We start from the raw sequence: 13,226 nt of genomic DNA on the forward strand, positions 1-13,226 counted from the left end.
GCAGCCCATAGCGGCGCAGAAACGACTGATTACATATAAACTTTGAGCTGTACAGCCAAAGACCACCTGCCGTATTAGCATCCCACATATAACATAATAGCCTCAAGAGCAGTGTTCATTTCGTCGACTAATATGACGAAAAATGTTCGTCGACTACCTTTTTTTCACTGAGGAAAACTAAATAGAAAGAAGATATAAACTAAGCTACGATGACTAAAAGTAATACTAAATATACTGACAATTTCGTCGGCAAATAAAAACTAGACTAAAATGTTAGGCAGGGACTAGTGGACAAGAGTATAAGTAAAAGACAAGTCATTTTACACTTGGTTGCATGCTGAAAATAGCAGATCTACAAGCTCACAACGCTCTGCGCCGCATTGTAGCAAGTGTAAAATGAGCCATTACGACGGCATCAAGGCCCCCGAAAAAACATTTTAGTCAACTAAATCAACTGTAGATTTAGTCGACTAAAACTAGACTAACGCTACAACTAATTCTAATTCTAAACTAAAGACTGACTAAAACCAAAGTTTGCTGTCAAAATCAACACTGCTCAAGAGCTGGTTTATAATAATAATAATAATTTATTTATTTTATAAAGCGCTTTTCAAAACAAGCTTACAATAGTATTACATATTTATTTCACCATATAAATGAAATGTGTTTAAGTAGCTGGATGTGCACTGGCCCCCTCAATTGATTGAAAAGGACCCTACCCTTATAACCACTTGAATCCTAGGATCCCTATTCTGGGAATTATAGGCAAATGTTTGGCAAATGATCCCCCAGAATGTCCCTGGGGTCTACAAATTATATAGAATTGTCAGTGGTTAGATATTTCTCGTCGTTACAGTATGTAATGAACAGCTATTGGGATCAAATCACTTTAACCTTTCATTTTGACTAGATTTGAATGTGTACACTAGTCTTTCACCTGTGTGGTAAAGAGCTGTCGTATTGTCATAGCGTTGTCAACCAATGATCCTTTGTTTTGAATTAACGTACCCTGTTGTCTCTCCTAGTTCACCTAAAAAAGAAAGAAACGGGGCAATCACAGAATCCTATTGCTTCATTCATTTATCCTCTGTCGAACAGTACTTTGTGAGTTGATGCAACGCGTGAGCTTGTAGGTCGGCGGTTTTGCATTGGTTTCAGTTATTTAAATATCCCCCCCCCCTTTTTTCCTCCCATTAAAACCAGGAAAGCCATTTTAGATTTTAGCGTCGGCTTATTCACCCAATTCTACCCAATGAAATGTAATTTTTCTCTGTGGGATAACAAAAGGTGTACAGGTGCTAAATAGTCTACGGAAAGTACACTCAAGTTCATATTTATTTTGTATGATAAAGATCACACCCGTGTGAAGTGAGGGGTTCAGGGGAAGTTATCATCATGACGTAAAATAGACGCTATGCCGATTTGCTCAGACACTATGACGTAAAATTCTACATTCATTGGCAATGGGAATTTAATGTTTGTGTAGGACGGAAATCTATGGTGAAATGTGAATAAATATGAGAAAACTGGGTAGGCCCTAATATTACGTAGCAAAAAAAACTGCCGGTCTACAAGTTCAAAACGCATCGGAATGTGACGTGTTTCGAGCTTAGATTATCTATTTTTCCTATATTTGAATTGAAATCCTGCATATTTGATTTCCATTTTTGAATTGGAATCCTGAAAAGTAACCCATTTCTTTGATTTCAATTGCATTTAGTTATAGTTAGGTTAAATTAATACAAATACATTGGACATGAAGGCCGCCGCATTAACCCATTTTGGGCGGGAACCCCTTTTGGTGAACCGTTTGGGAACCGCCTGCTATGAAGACCATGTATTTTTCAGCGTGCGACGCCGTCACACGGTCAAGTCAGGCTTTTGCCATTCACTATTTATCTACATAAGCCAATGTTTCACATGGCGAGTGTTGCTGTTCCCATTCATTCATACATACACACGGTATGCCAAAGCCCTACTTGTATTCCTCTTGGTTTGAATTTCATCGTTTAATATTGATCAAATGTGATTGTTTTATCTATCATTTAATAGGCGAGGATGTTGGATTATAGTCTGCATTTAAAAAAAACCTAATAAACCCTGACCTTTTATACTGTTTTCACGTCATGCAGCCATGTCAACAGATTGTGTCATTACATTTCATTCAGAGAATATTACAGTGAATAAAGTTAATAATCCGTCTTAGAAACAAGTCCCTTTTGTGATCAGTGTGCAACATTCCAAATTGTTAATAAGGATCCTTCCCTGGGTAGGCAACCGGGTGCCTGCACTCAAGAGGAGAGCACTTTTCTACTTTACTTCTACGTTTAAAAATAAAAATATATTCTAACCGAACAAATTACAAATGAAAGAGAACAAACCACAGGTAAATGGAGAACTTTACATGTTTATTCAACGCATCTTACAGTCAAGCCAAAGAGTGAACTACATTAAGTGATACGTATTCACATTATTTCCTAATAGGGTTTACAGCATATCTCGTGTTTGTAAGCATAATTGTTAAAAACAAAAAAAAACTAAGAAAAGAAAAGAAAAAAAGGGAAATGTAAAATAGAAACCAAAGCTTACACGTATACTTTACAACAAAATGTGAACAAGGACAAGGAGCATAGCAGTGGATCTGAACTTAAGTCTCTTTAAACTTGTACTTTGTTGCACGCCACGTCGCACAACAAAAATGATCCGTTTAACGGAAAAAGCGTTAAATATTTTTTTGCTTTTTTTCCCCCCCAATTGTGTCGAGCGACTCGGGTGTGACGAAAGTACAAATTTGTCATTAAAAACCAGCAACATTAAAAGACTCACCATAAAAAGGAATGACAGTTTTGGCATGGTGTTGGTGTGGTTATAAAAATGAATTACACTGATTTTAAGGGGGAGGTTTGAAGGTTTACAGGACTGTGCAGCGCTGCCTTTTGCCAAGAGAGACTTTGGTCACTTCAACTTCTCCATCATGGCTTATACAATGACAGAAAAAAATAACAAAAATAAATGACTGATGGAGCAAAAATAAACGGTCAACTGGAGTGTCCTGGAAACTGTTTGCTTGAACAAAAACAGGAACATAGTTTGCATTCATCAAACATAGGAAAATGTAAAGAACCTAGGGATGATTGTCTGTCTTTCTTAAATGAATAAGCAGGAAAGACAAAAAAAGAAAAATACAATAAAACAGCGTTTTTAAAGTTGACCAAGTTCCAGGACCACCCCTACATTCATAGGAGGTAGATAATGATGACACATGACATGGAAAAATATGATGTCTCATGGGAGAAAATGTGGATTTCTAGTGCATACATTTTGTGGAACATTTTAAGGCCAAAAATGCTAAGACGACAAAACAGTACCTCACGTGTTGGTTCAAAAGCTATTTTAAGACAAAGGCGTGTGTGTGTGCGGCTGCGCGCGCGCATGGACCAGGGGTCACCAACATGTCCATGGTAGACTTGTCCTTGTATCAAATATTAGAGTTTGTTTTACACACCATTATAATGTTCTTATTTTGATCATAAGACCCAATTACTGAATGTAGGTTTTCTTCCAAAAAAAGATTATGACACAATGACACATTAAGAGTGCACTAGTAGGCTACTTAGTGGTGCTCAAATGTTTTATTTGCAAGGACCCCCTTAATAACTCTGAGAAAATAAAGAGAAACGAAGAGTGTACAAATGTGCCATTTGTACACTCTTCAGAGTGTGTTTCTCTTTATGCGTTTCTGGTAATAATCATTGGGTGTGTGTGTGTGTGTGTGTAAGTGGCAAGAATGAAATTGTGACAACAATGTCCACAATAAGCCAACATGGCAATGACCCCTGGCATGGGGCACAGGGGCTGAGGGAGAAACCAGGTGACCCCTGGCGTGGGACACAAGGGCTGAGGGAGGAACCAGGTGACCCCTGGCGTGGGACACAGGGGCTGAGGGAGGAACCAGGTGACCCCTGGCGTGGGACACAGGGGCTGAGGGAGGAACCAGGTGACCCCTGGCGTGGGACACAGGGGCTGAGGGAGGAACCAGGTGACCCCTGGCGTGGGACACAGGGGCTGAGGGAGGAATCAGGTGACCCCTGGCGTGGGACACAAGGGCTGAGGGAGGAACCAGGTGACCCCTGGCGTGGGACACAGGGGCTGAGGGAGGAACCAGGTGACCCCTGGCGTGGGACACAGGGGCTGAGGGAGGAACCAGGTGCTATTAATTAAGATTCGAGTGCCAACCCTAACGAGCGAACATTCAAACCTTGAATGTTTGGGGACAGCCTAAGCAGATATAGCCCTTTCGTGGCAGTACCTGAGTCAACAGTCACATTGGAACAAGTAATGTCACTGGATGGTTGGTTGGTGTTACGGAAACACCGTCAAACCCAACCTTTTTGTTTTTGGCTCCACAATAAATGTATGCAAGATTTAAAAAAAGTAAAAAAAGAAAGAAGGTATAAATGATGTGGCTGCGACTGAGACATTCAGATTAGATAATAATTACGTTTGACAATTGCATAAATGGCATGTAATCATTTGGCCACAAGATATAACGTACTCCGTTAAATCTGATAATGGTGTTAAAACGACATGAACAACATTGAGAAGTCACGGCAAAATGGCACAGCCTGTAGGGACATTCAAACCTCCATGTTTGGGGGGGGGGGGGGGGGTTAACTGATTGGACTATAATGAAGTACACTAGAGAAAGAATAAATGAAAAAGTCAATGCAGCATATACCAGGCTTATGAGGTACTTCAATATATATATAGATATATCTTTACCTTTTTAGAAAAGCTTTTCAAAATCATATCATTCCTTATAATTCCTACCGATAGCATAAAATACCTCGTCTTTATTATTTTTTTCCCCGTCTTGTCTATTCTTTTTTTTTTCAACTTTGCCCGACCTCAGATGGGCTATTTCTTTTAGACTGCTTTTGAAAAGTGCAAACACACAAATACTGATCCTTCTTATGCAGCATCTACACTCAAGGTTGTGTGAGAATTAAAGTGGAAATTCTTTGTGTATGTGTGTGTATATATATATATATATATATATATATATAGACTGACAACCAAACATGTGGGGGGGGGGGGGGGGGGGGGGGGGGGGGCTGGAAGAGAGCCAAAGAAAAAGGCACACATAAAGATGTCATACTTAAGATGTTTTCAACTCAAAACAAGCCAAGAATTTTAAGTTAATTGCCACACAACCTCCTTATGTACCTTTCATTCCGTGTAGCCCACAGCGTTTGACATTAACAAAGTATGTCCAAATTTGTATATTCCCTTTTTACATTATAGCTTGCAAGAACACAACTCAACCTCATAATCGTTATTGGATCTGATTAAATCATAGTTGGATTAATTTCAGGGTAAAGTAAAAAAAAAGAAAGAAAAAAAATGATTACTAATGGTAGAACAAAGAAAAGCTAGTTCCCAAAGTCTACCATAGGAAAACAAAAGACAAATAAAAGACCTCTTGGAAAAGACTGATCTAAAGCCAGCACTGCGATCGGATCCAAAGCCTAAATTAGGTTTAATTTAGCCATCTGCAAACTGTCGTCCTTTAGACGTCAAGTTCAATGTTCACTGGTGTTGCCTCAACCCGTCCAGAGGACAGACCAGTGTGATTACTGCCAGTCAGCGAACCAATCACAACGCTATATTGCTGTACCAACATTCCACCTGAAGGTCTCCATGGGCTATATGCACACAGAATAACCAGGGTGTTACCAATGATACTAATTAAGGCACCGTTCCATTTAGTGTGCAGTGGTTCTCAAACGTTTTAATTTCAAGGACCCCCATACCTCTGAGTGTGTACAAATGGATTGGTATCCTTACATTTGTACACTCTCGTCGAGTTATAAACCTGTACGGGGTCATTAGGAACATACTCAAGGACACGTTGAGACCCACATGGTGGAGTAAAGTATTTTCCAGTGAGCCAACGTGCACAATAGCAGCACCCCGACTCCGTTTGACCAGAATGGAACCGAGCCTTCGTTGGCATCATCGGTATCACCTGTGAAGGAAGCCGGGAAGTGGCTTTCCAAAATGGCGTGTGCGCATATAGCCCATTCATTTACCTCGACATTCCACGTACACCACACAACAGGACAGGGCTCCAGAACAATATATATTAAATATAAAATAAATCGTACACATGCAATATATTGAATCGTTTTTTTTTTTCACAATATGAGGCAGTTCTTTGGCGATATTATTAGCTGCTTTGAATTTAACTTTCAGTCCAGGATGTATGGCCAGGGAAATGGATTGTAATGGGTGTGTTTTTTTTTCCCCGGACAATGATTCACTTTTACTTTAGGAGGTGAAAGTCAAACTACTTTAAAACCAAGATGTCATCACCTGGAACCCAATCACAAAAACACAGAAAATGCAATCATTATGGAAAATTGCAGATCCAATGCATTTATCAATATATCCAATCGAGCCTATAAATATATACAATCCAGTTGAGACTTAGTTTATGTAGCTACATAGAATTCTGGTGAGTATCATTGCATTTTCGACATTGACTGTGTTTTGAAAAAACTTTGAGACATAAGCTCCCAACTACAAAATTTGGTCCCCTAAAATGTTACAAACTAAATAAAACGCCAACAGGATTTTTGAATGTTTTCCACTGAAGTGGCTTAAAAAGGAAGAATAAAAATGCTTACACAGTATTGTATCATTTGGTCGCTACAATTGAGCTTTATCCCCATCATAAAGGAGGGCCAATACAACTGCAAACGCACAAGACCTTCCTGAGGTAGTTTTTCCCAAGTTGGTAAATAAAACAACCAAACGCTTTTTCAGTACGTTTCAAAATGCCCTTGCCTTGTGTGACTGTATACATACATCAGCTGTGTATGGCATTGGTTTGTTGAGGTTAATAGTGAGTTAATCTTTTCTGTCTTGAACATTGATTACTGCAGCCTCGCAGTGTTGATTTCGTTGACTAAAACTGACAAAAATAATTTGTCGACTACCTTTTTTTTCCACTGATGAAAACTAAATGGAAACTAAATGAAAATTAAGCTATGATGACAAAAGAAATAAGACTACATATAGTGACAATTTCGTCTACAAATAAAAAGACTAAACTGTTAGGGACTAGTGGACAAGAGATCCAGTACAAGTCATTTTACACTTTGTTGCGTGCTGAAAATAGCTGATCTAAAGCTCACAAAGCTCTATCGGCTATTTTCAGCGTGTGAAGTGTAGAATCGGCCATTACGACGGCATCAACAAAAAAAAACATTTTAGTCGACTAAATCAACTGTACATTTAGTCAACTAAAACTAGACTAACACAACATTCCAGGTGACTAAAACTAAATGAAAACTATTTAAAAGACTGACTAAAACTAAAATACACTGTCAAAATCAACACTGCTCGAGGACACCCCTAGTCTTGATGGTTTTCAATCTGACCAGAGAAGTTGGTCCTCTTTCGGCAGGGATTGCAGATCTACACGCTCATGACACATCACAGCGGCTTGGGAGCTTGTAGATTTATATTTAAGAGGTTTGTTGTAGAAGGAAATAGGAGGGGGCATAGTATTGAACACTGGGGGACTCAAGTGACCAAAAAAAGGAAAAAAAAGTGGTTAATTGTTCTCATTCTACCCATCTAAGCAGGGGGAAAGGACGTTAAAATAATGCAATTACATACCTGGTAGGATTGAAAACCAATAGTAAAAGGGGTTCTGTTTGAATTTGTACTCTAGATTGGGAGGTAGCCAATCATTTTCCAAAGTCATGGAATTAAATTCCCAAGAAGACAGAGTTCTTAACTTTATTCTAAAAACCGGATAGTGGTGCTGTAGCCGGAGAAGAGACTCTGGAAGTGCTTTGAGTTGGACCCAGTTCGGAAGAAGGCCAAGGTCAAAAAAAAAAAATGAAAATTGGCAAATCTACCAGCAATGCCCGATGTCTATCAGATAATGATCAAGATCAAGTTGAGGTTCAAGGAGTTATGAGTTATTTCTTATGCGCACAATTTAAAAAAATAACGACAAATGGTGTGTAATACGAATTGTAGTGAAGAATTCCCGACATGCTGGACTGGTACAAATGTATGCATTTCCATTTAACATTACCACGATTGTTTTATGGCTTAAATGCACATGCATCTAAGGCACCAACCTGCTCTCAATGAGTAGGTTGGTGCCTTCCATGTTCTTTTCTGCTTTCGGTGAGTTAGTGTAGCGAGACACAATTTAAGTCAGCTTTAGTTGGAAAACCAACATTACCGTTACAAGGCTATAATAAGAAAGGAGAAAAAAAAAGAAAAAAAGCTGAATAAGAAAAAGACAAACACAATCAAATAAAATATGCCAGAAGGTGTTGGAAATACGGGGATAGTTATTACCAGGGAATCATAAGTCAGGGTAGCAGGGCTTGTTAAAGCCAACAGTGTTGTGTGGGCACTAGTGAACAAAACGCACCCAAAGCACAAATGGTGTGTTCCCCAAAGAGGTGTCGTCTTGAGTTGTGAAATCTCATGACTTTTCTGAAGGTCTACATTAAAGCCCGAATTAACCACTTAAGCCCTATTCAGTCAATCTTGAAAAGAATATCCCTCTACAAAGCTTGTAGTATATGCCATTTTCACCCATGATAAAATGCCTAAAATAGGGCCGTCAGGTTGAAAGTGGTTAATTTACAAGGTCAAAGAAAAGCTGGCAGGGGGGGGGGGGAGACAAGGGAAAAGAACCAAGACCAACCAAGATCAAACTACACAGCAACCATCATATATATACACATACAGCTCTTATATTACAGCTTGTCGCACGAGTTGACTAAAGAGAAAACGAGACTTATTCTTTGCACCAGTGTGAAAACTTTGCGTCTCCTAAAGTGTAGTATGCAGAGCACCATCTAAAAACAATGTAGATTAAAATGTCGGATATCAAATAATATCTAACGAAATGCCAATGCACTGGTGTGCTCCATTTAGCCAAATGTGTCGGCTAGAAGAAAACTAAAGATGGCCCAAAAGGTAGTAAAGTCCCAGGGATATTATCTTGGGTACAGGATTTTAAACATGTGTAGGCTTTCAGGGAGATTGGAAAAGTAATAAAAAAACAATAGAGAGAAATACACAGACTCATAATGCTCTGGAAGTGAATTGTTCCATTTGAAGATTTGACTCACGTTCTCATTTCATAAGAGTAATGCCGTGAACAGGCTGCGAGCAAAAGATCCACACCAAGGAAGAACGTTTGCTCGGGGCCAGAATACGTTTATGCCATTGCTGCAAAATAAAACCTTTTAGTCCAATCTGTCTGCTTTGGTTTGCCAAAACAGCCACCTCCACACTTACTTTGGATCATTTCACGAAATAAGGGACGAGAGACTAACTGAGATGAAATTCACGCAGACACAAGAGCTCATAGTGGGAATAGAATGACACGGTTACAATAAAATACGTTTTTTTTTTTTTAAATGACCTGAATTGCACGGGGTAACACTCATCTCGATGTGAAGCAATGACACATTCATCCATGCTGGTGAATACATTTACAGGCCCCCTCCGGCAACAATACACTCATCCACAGATACGACACTCTCCATTTAGCTCACGATAATATTGAGAGCACAGACGCGAGGGGAAAAAGCTTCTACTAAATCTCCGATATGTAGCTAGTTTTTAACCAGACACGTGATCCCGACGCTCGTTCAAATGTACAACATTGCAGTCTTGAGCAATGAAATAGCACACCTCTCTCCCGTTCTTACACACTTACTTTAGCATCGTATCTAAAAACCAAGCAGTGGGATAACAGAAATATGACGGTCCACAACTACTCACTCCTGCACCATTATGATCTCATGGCCATGACTAAGAAAAACAGCGCCAACATCCACCTACTGGAAATTTAACTGCGTAAAAACACAAAACATTAAAGGCATTAGGCTAGTTCTTACTGTAAGCCATCTGGCAGGGTAGAATCCCTCCCGATTAAAACACATGATCCCTTGTAGCAGATCTTATCGATCGACTGTTTTCAGTGAATACATTTGGTGTAGAGGGAAAGGGAGGCGACGAGTACAGACTAAATTAAGAATATAGAGTTAAGTGGTTAATGTGTGTGGCGGATGCTACTGGCTGTGCCGGTGATGGAATCTCAGAAACCTTTCTAGCCAAGCATTATCATCCTTGTTCCTTTGTAACACAGGATGCAGTTATCTACAATCTGGTGATCACTAAGACTCGCAATTCGGCACATAAGTTATTTTCATTTTAGTGCAAAAAATTTCTGGTATTGTAAGGTGCTGGTATAGGTAAAACCACAAGGACTACCGATAAATGAGAGCAAAACCACTACCGAACCATCTATTACAGGAAAATCTTGTTAATTGTTTTTTTGGGGGTGGGATTAAGCTAGCCGCTACGTTTGGTCTCAATGAGGAACATGAAGGAGACGAGCCATATCGAGGAAATTGACAAAATGTAGATTTATTTTCTTCTTCTAAAGCCTGATTTATACTCCCTCGTTGTATGAGCATCCAGTGTTTAAACCCTTTTGGTGTTTTAAGCATTATGTTATACTTTGGCTATTGAAAAATGGCAGATCTACAAGCTCATAGCGCGGCACCGAGTGCCGCGCTACGAGCTTGTAGAACCGATACTTTTGAAAAATCATGAAATGTGGCGCAAATCTTTGAATATATTCTTTCAGAGCGAACATTTTAACTAAAATCTTTGCTTCTGGGGGGGGGGGGGGTCCCTGCCATGGAACATCATATTTGGAGATTGGTGTTCGCGGGCCAATTACACATAATTCCGGGGGTCCTTGACATGAAATAGTTTGAGAACCACTGATACAGAAACATAGATTTTTAGAAGACATTTGTAGAATCAGTTATCAGTTCTATAAAGGACTGGTGTGCCACAGGTTTCAAGGAGGACAGGACAGCAGCTACCACCAGCCTCCCACTGTGGTTACTAGTGGACAGTGGTTCTCAAAGTGGGGTCTCCAGGGGCCCTTGAGGGAGTTCCAAGGGGTCCCCAGCTAAATGATCGTTAGGAACCAAATGTGTACCATTTATACACTTTCAAGAGTTAAATTAACCCCTTTTGGTGTTAGAATTATGCTTTAGCTATTGAAAAATAGCAGATCTACAAGCTCATAGCGCGCGGTCTGCTATTTTTGAAAAATGACTGACGACTGACATAGAAACATAGCTTTTTCAGAAAACTGTCAGGATGTAGAAGACATTTTTAGAATCTGATCTCGGGTCAAAATGGGTTAAATTGACAATGATTTTACAATAGGGGGTCTCGGAGATAGAAATGCCATTACAATGGGGGCCCGTAGACTAATGCAGGTCAAACTGGGGGTCCTTGAAATTAATAACGGGTTGAGAATCACTGCTAATAAAAATGTTAATTAAGGGGACGAAGATGGCATCTCTCTTCAAACGGGGGTCCGCAGGCTAAATTTGTATCAATTTGGGGGGTCTTTGACGTGTAAAAACGTTTGGGGACGTGGCCGGGTCCAGAGGGCCGTGTGCATGCCTATCAGCACCATGGCCACCCCCCCGAGGACTGACATGTACGAACCTATGTACGCCGAGAGGGCCTTCGTCCACAATCACGCTGCGATACCATCGTATGATAAAGAGTATAGGTGACGCATGACGTTCCACGCTGAAGGACCACTACATGGAACAATGCACATGCAACAATGCACACACGTTAAATAATGGAAGAGTGAAGATTATGGAAACCAGCATGGCTGCACTCACTAGTGCCAGCATTCACACGAGAGCAGATGACTGGGGCCTCAACTAAGATCACCACAAAACAGCATTAACAACAACTCCCTGCCAGTTCAATCAAACTAGTTGCGGGGGGGGGGGGGGGGGGGGGGGTTAAAAATGAAAATAGAATATTGTGTCATATGAAAACAACCTATTACACAGCAAAAACAATTCTTATCAGTTTTAGTTTATTTGACTTTGTGTTTTTAAACAGCCCATCTGGTAGCATAGTCATGTATCCATCACCATCTTGTCTGTCCGGGTATGATGCAATGATGCCACACTAACTACAAATGATTCACACCTGGAAGCAGACGACGTCAGAATGTCAATGGCAAGATGTCAAAAACTGCTGTTCAAATGGCAATAAATAATAAAAAAAGGGGACAAAGCTATATTATATATATATATATATATATGAAAGCTATACAAATTAAACTTTTATTTAACCCCCAGTGGGTAATTTGGTTGTTACAGCCGAATGAGAGTCTTAAATAAAAATGTGTATCATATGGTACCTTAACATAAACCTATTTCAAGAATTTGGTCACAAAGCTGAATGTCCCCAACCGGGAAAAATAATAAAAAAAGGACTGACATTCTATGTGTGTGGGGGGGGGGGGGGGGGATTACTACATGATTCAAGAAAGCAGGTTCACCAAACATGCATACCAAGTGTTTTAAAAAACATCGAGTGTCCATTAACGCTAGAATCAAAACGACGCCAACGAGATACCGTAGTAGATAGCAGGGGTAATTATAAGGAAATGGCCAGCGGTTTGATGTTACCATAACACTTAAACAGGTAACAAGAGGTAGAACACACGGCCACTTCCATACAATTACACCAGTGTTAATAATATGCCCTCCAGCCTCCTTTTTTGCTTTGATTGAGACCAAAAGAACAAAAACAAAACACACCTACAGAATTATTATACCAACTATCTCCAATGAAAAGTGCACCCAAAATGTTGAATTTTACACTTGAGACCAGCACCGATAAAAAATAAAAAATTAAACAATATTGACATAAGAACATAAAGTATGATTTTTCAGAATGCCCCTCGAACACAGTTAAGTCTGATCTCTACTAGTTTACTTTTACAGCTGATGGGGGGGGGGGGGGGTCAGTCAGGGGGTCATGATCATCAAAACGCCTCTTGCACCAGTTCACTAAGGGTTTACGGTGGCTTTGCAGTGAAAACAAAAACGTCTTAGCACCCATAATAGAGATGTCCTTATTTGTGCTTCCATTTCCTTTGAATGTTCTTTTTGAATGTACATCTTGTAAAAAAGTTTGTAATCTTGTTTGGCTATGAAAGATCATTTTAAAAGAACAAAAACAAAAAAAATGAATATATACCCAACGTTTGTGCCATCATATCTACAACAATACAAACATAAAAACCCTGTGCCATCACAAAGGCATAAGGATACTGACAA

This window comes from Protomyctophum parallelum (genome assembly GCF_964188405.1).
Source record: "Protomyctophum parallelum genome assembly, chromosome: 1".
Lineage (NCBI taxonomy): Eukaryota > Metazoa > Chordata > Actinopteri > Myctophiformes > Myctophidae > Protomyctophum > Protomyctophum parallelum.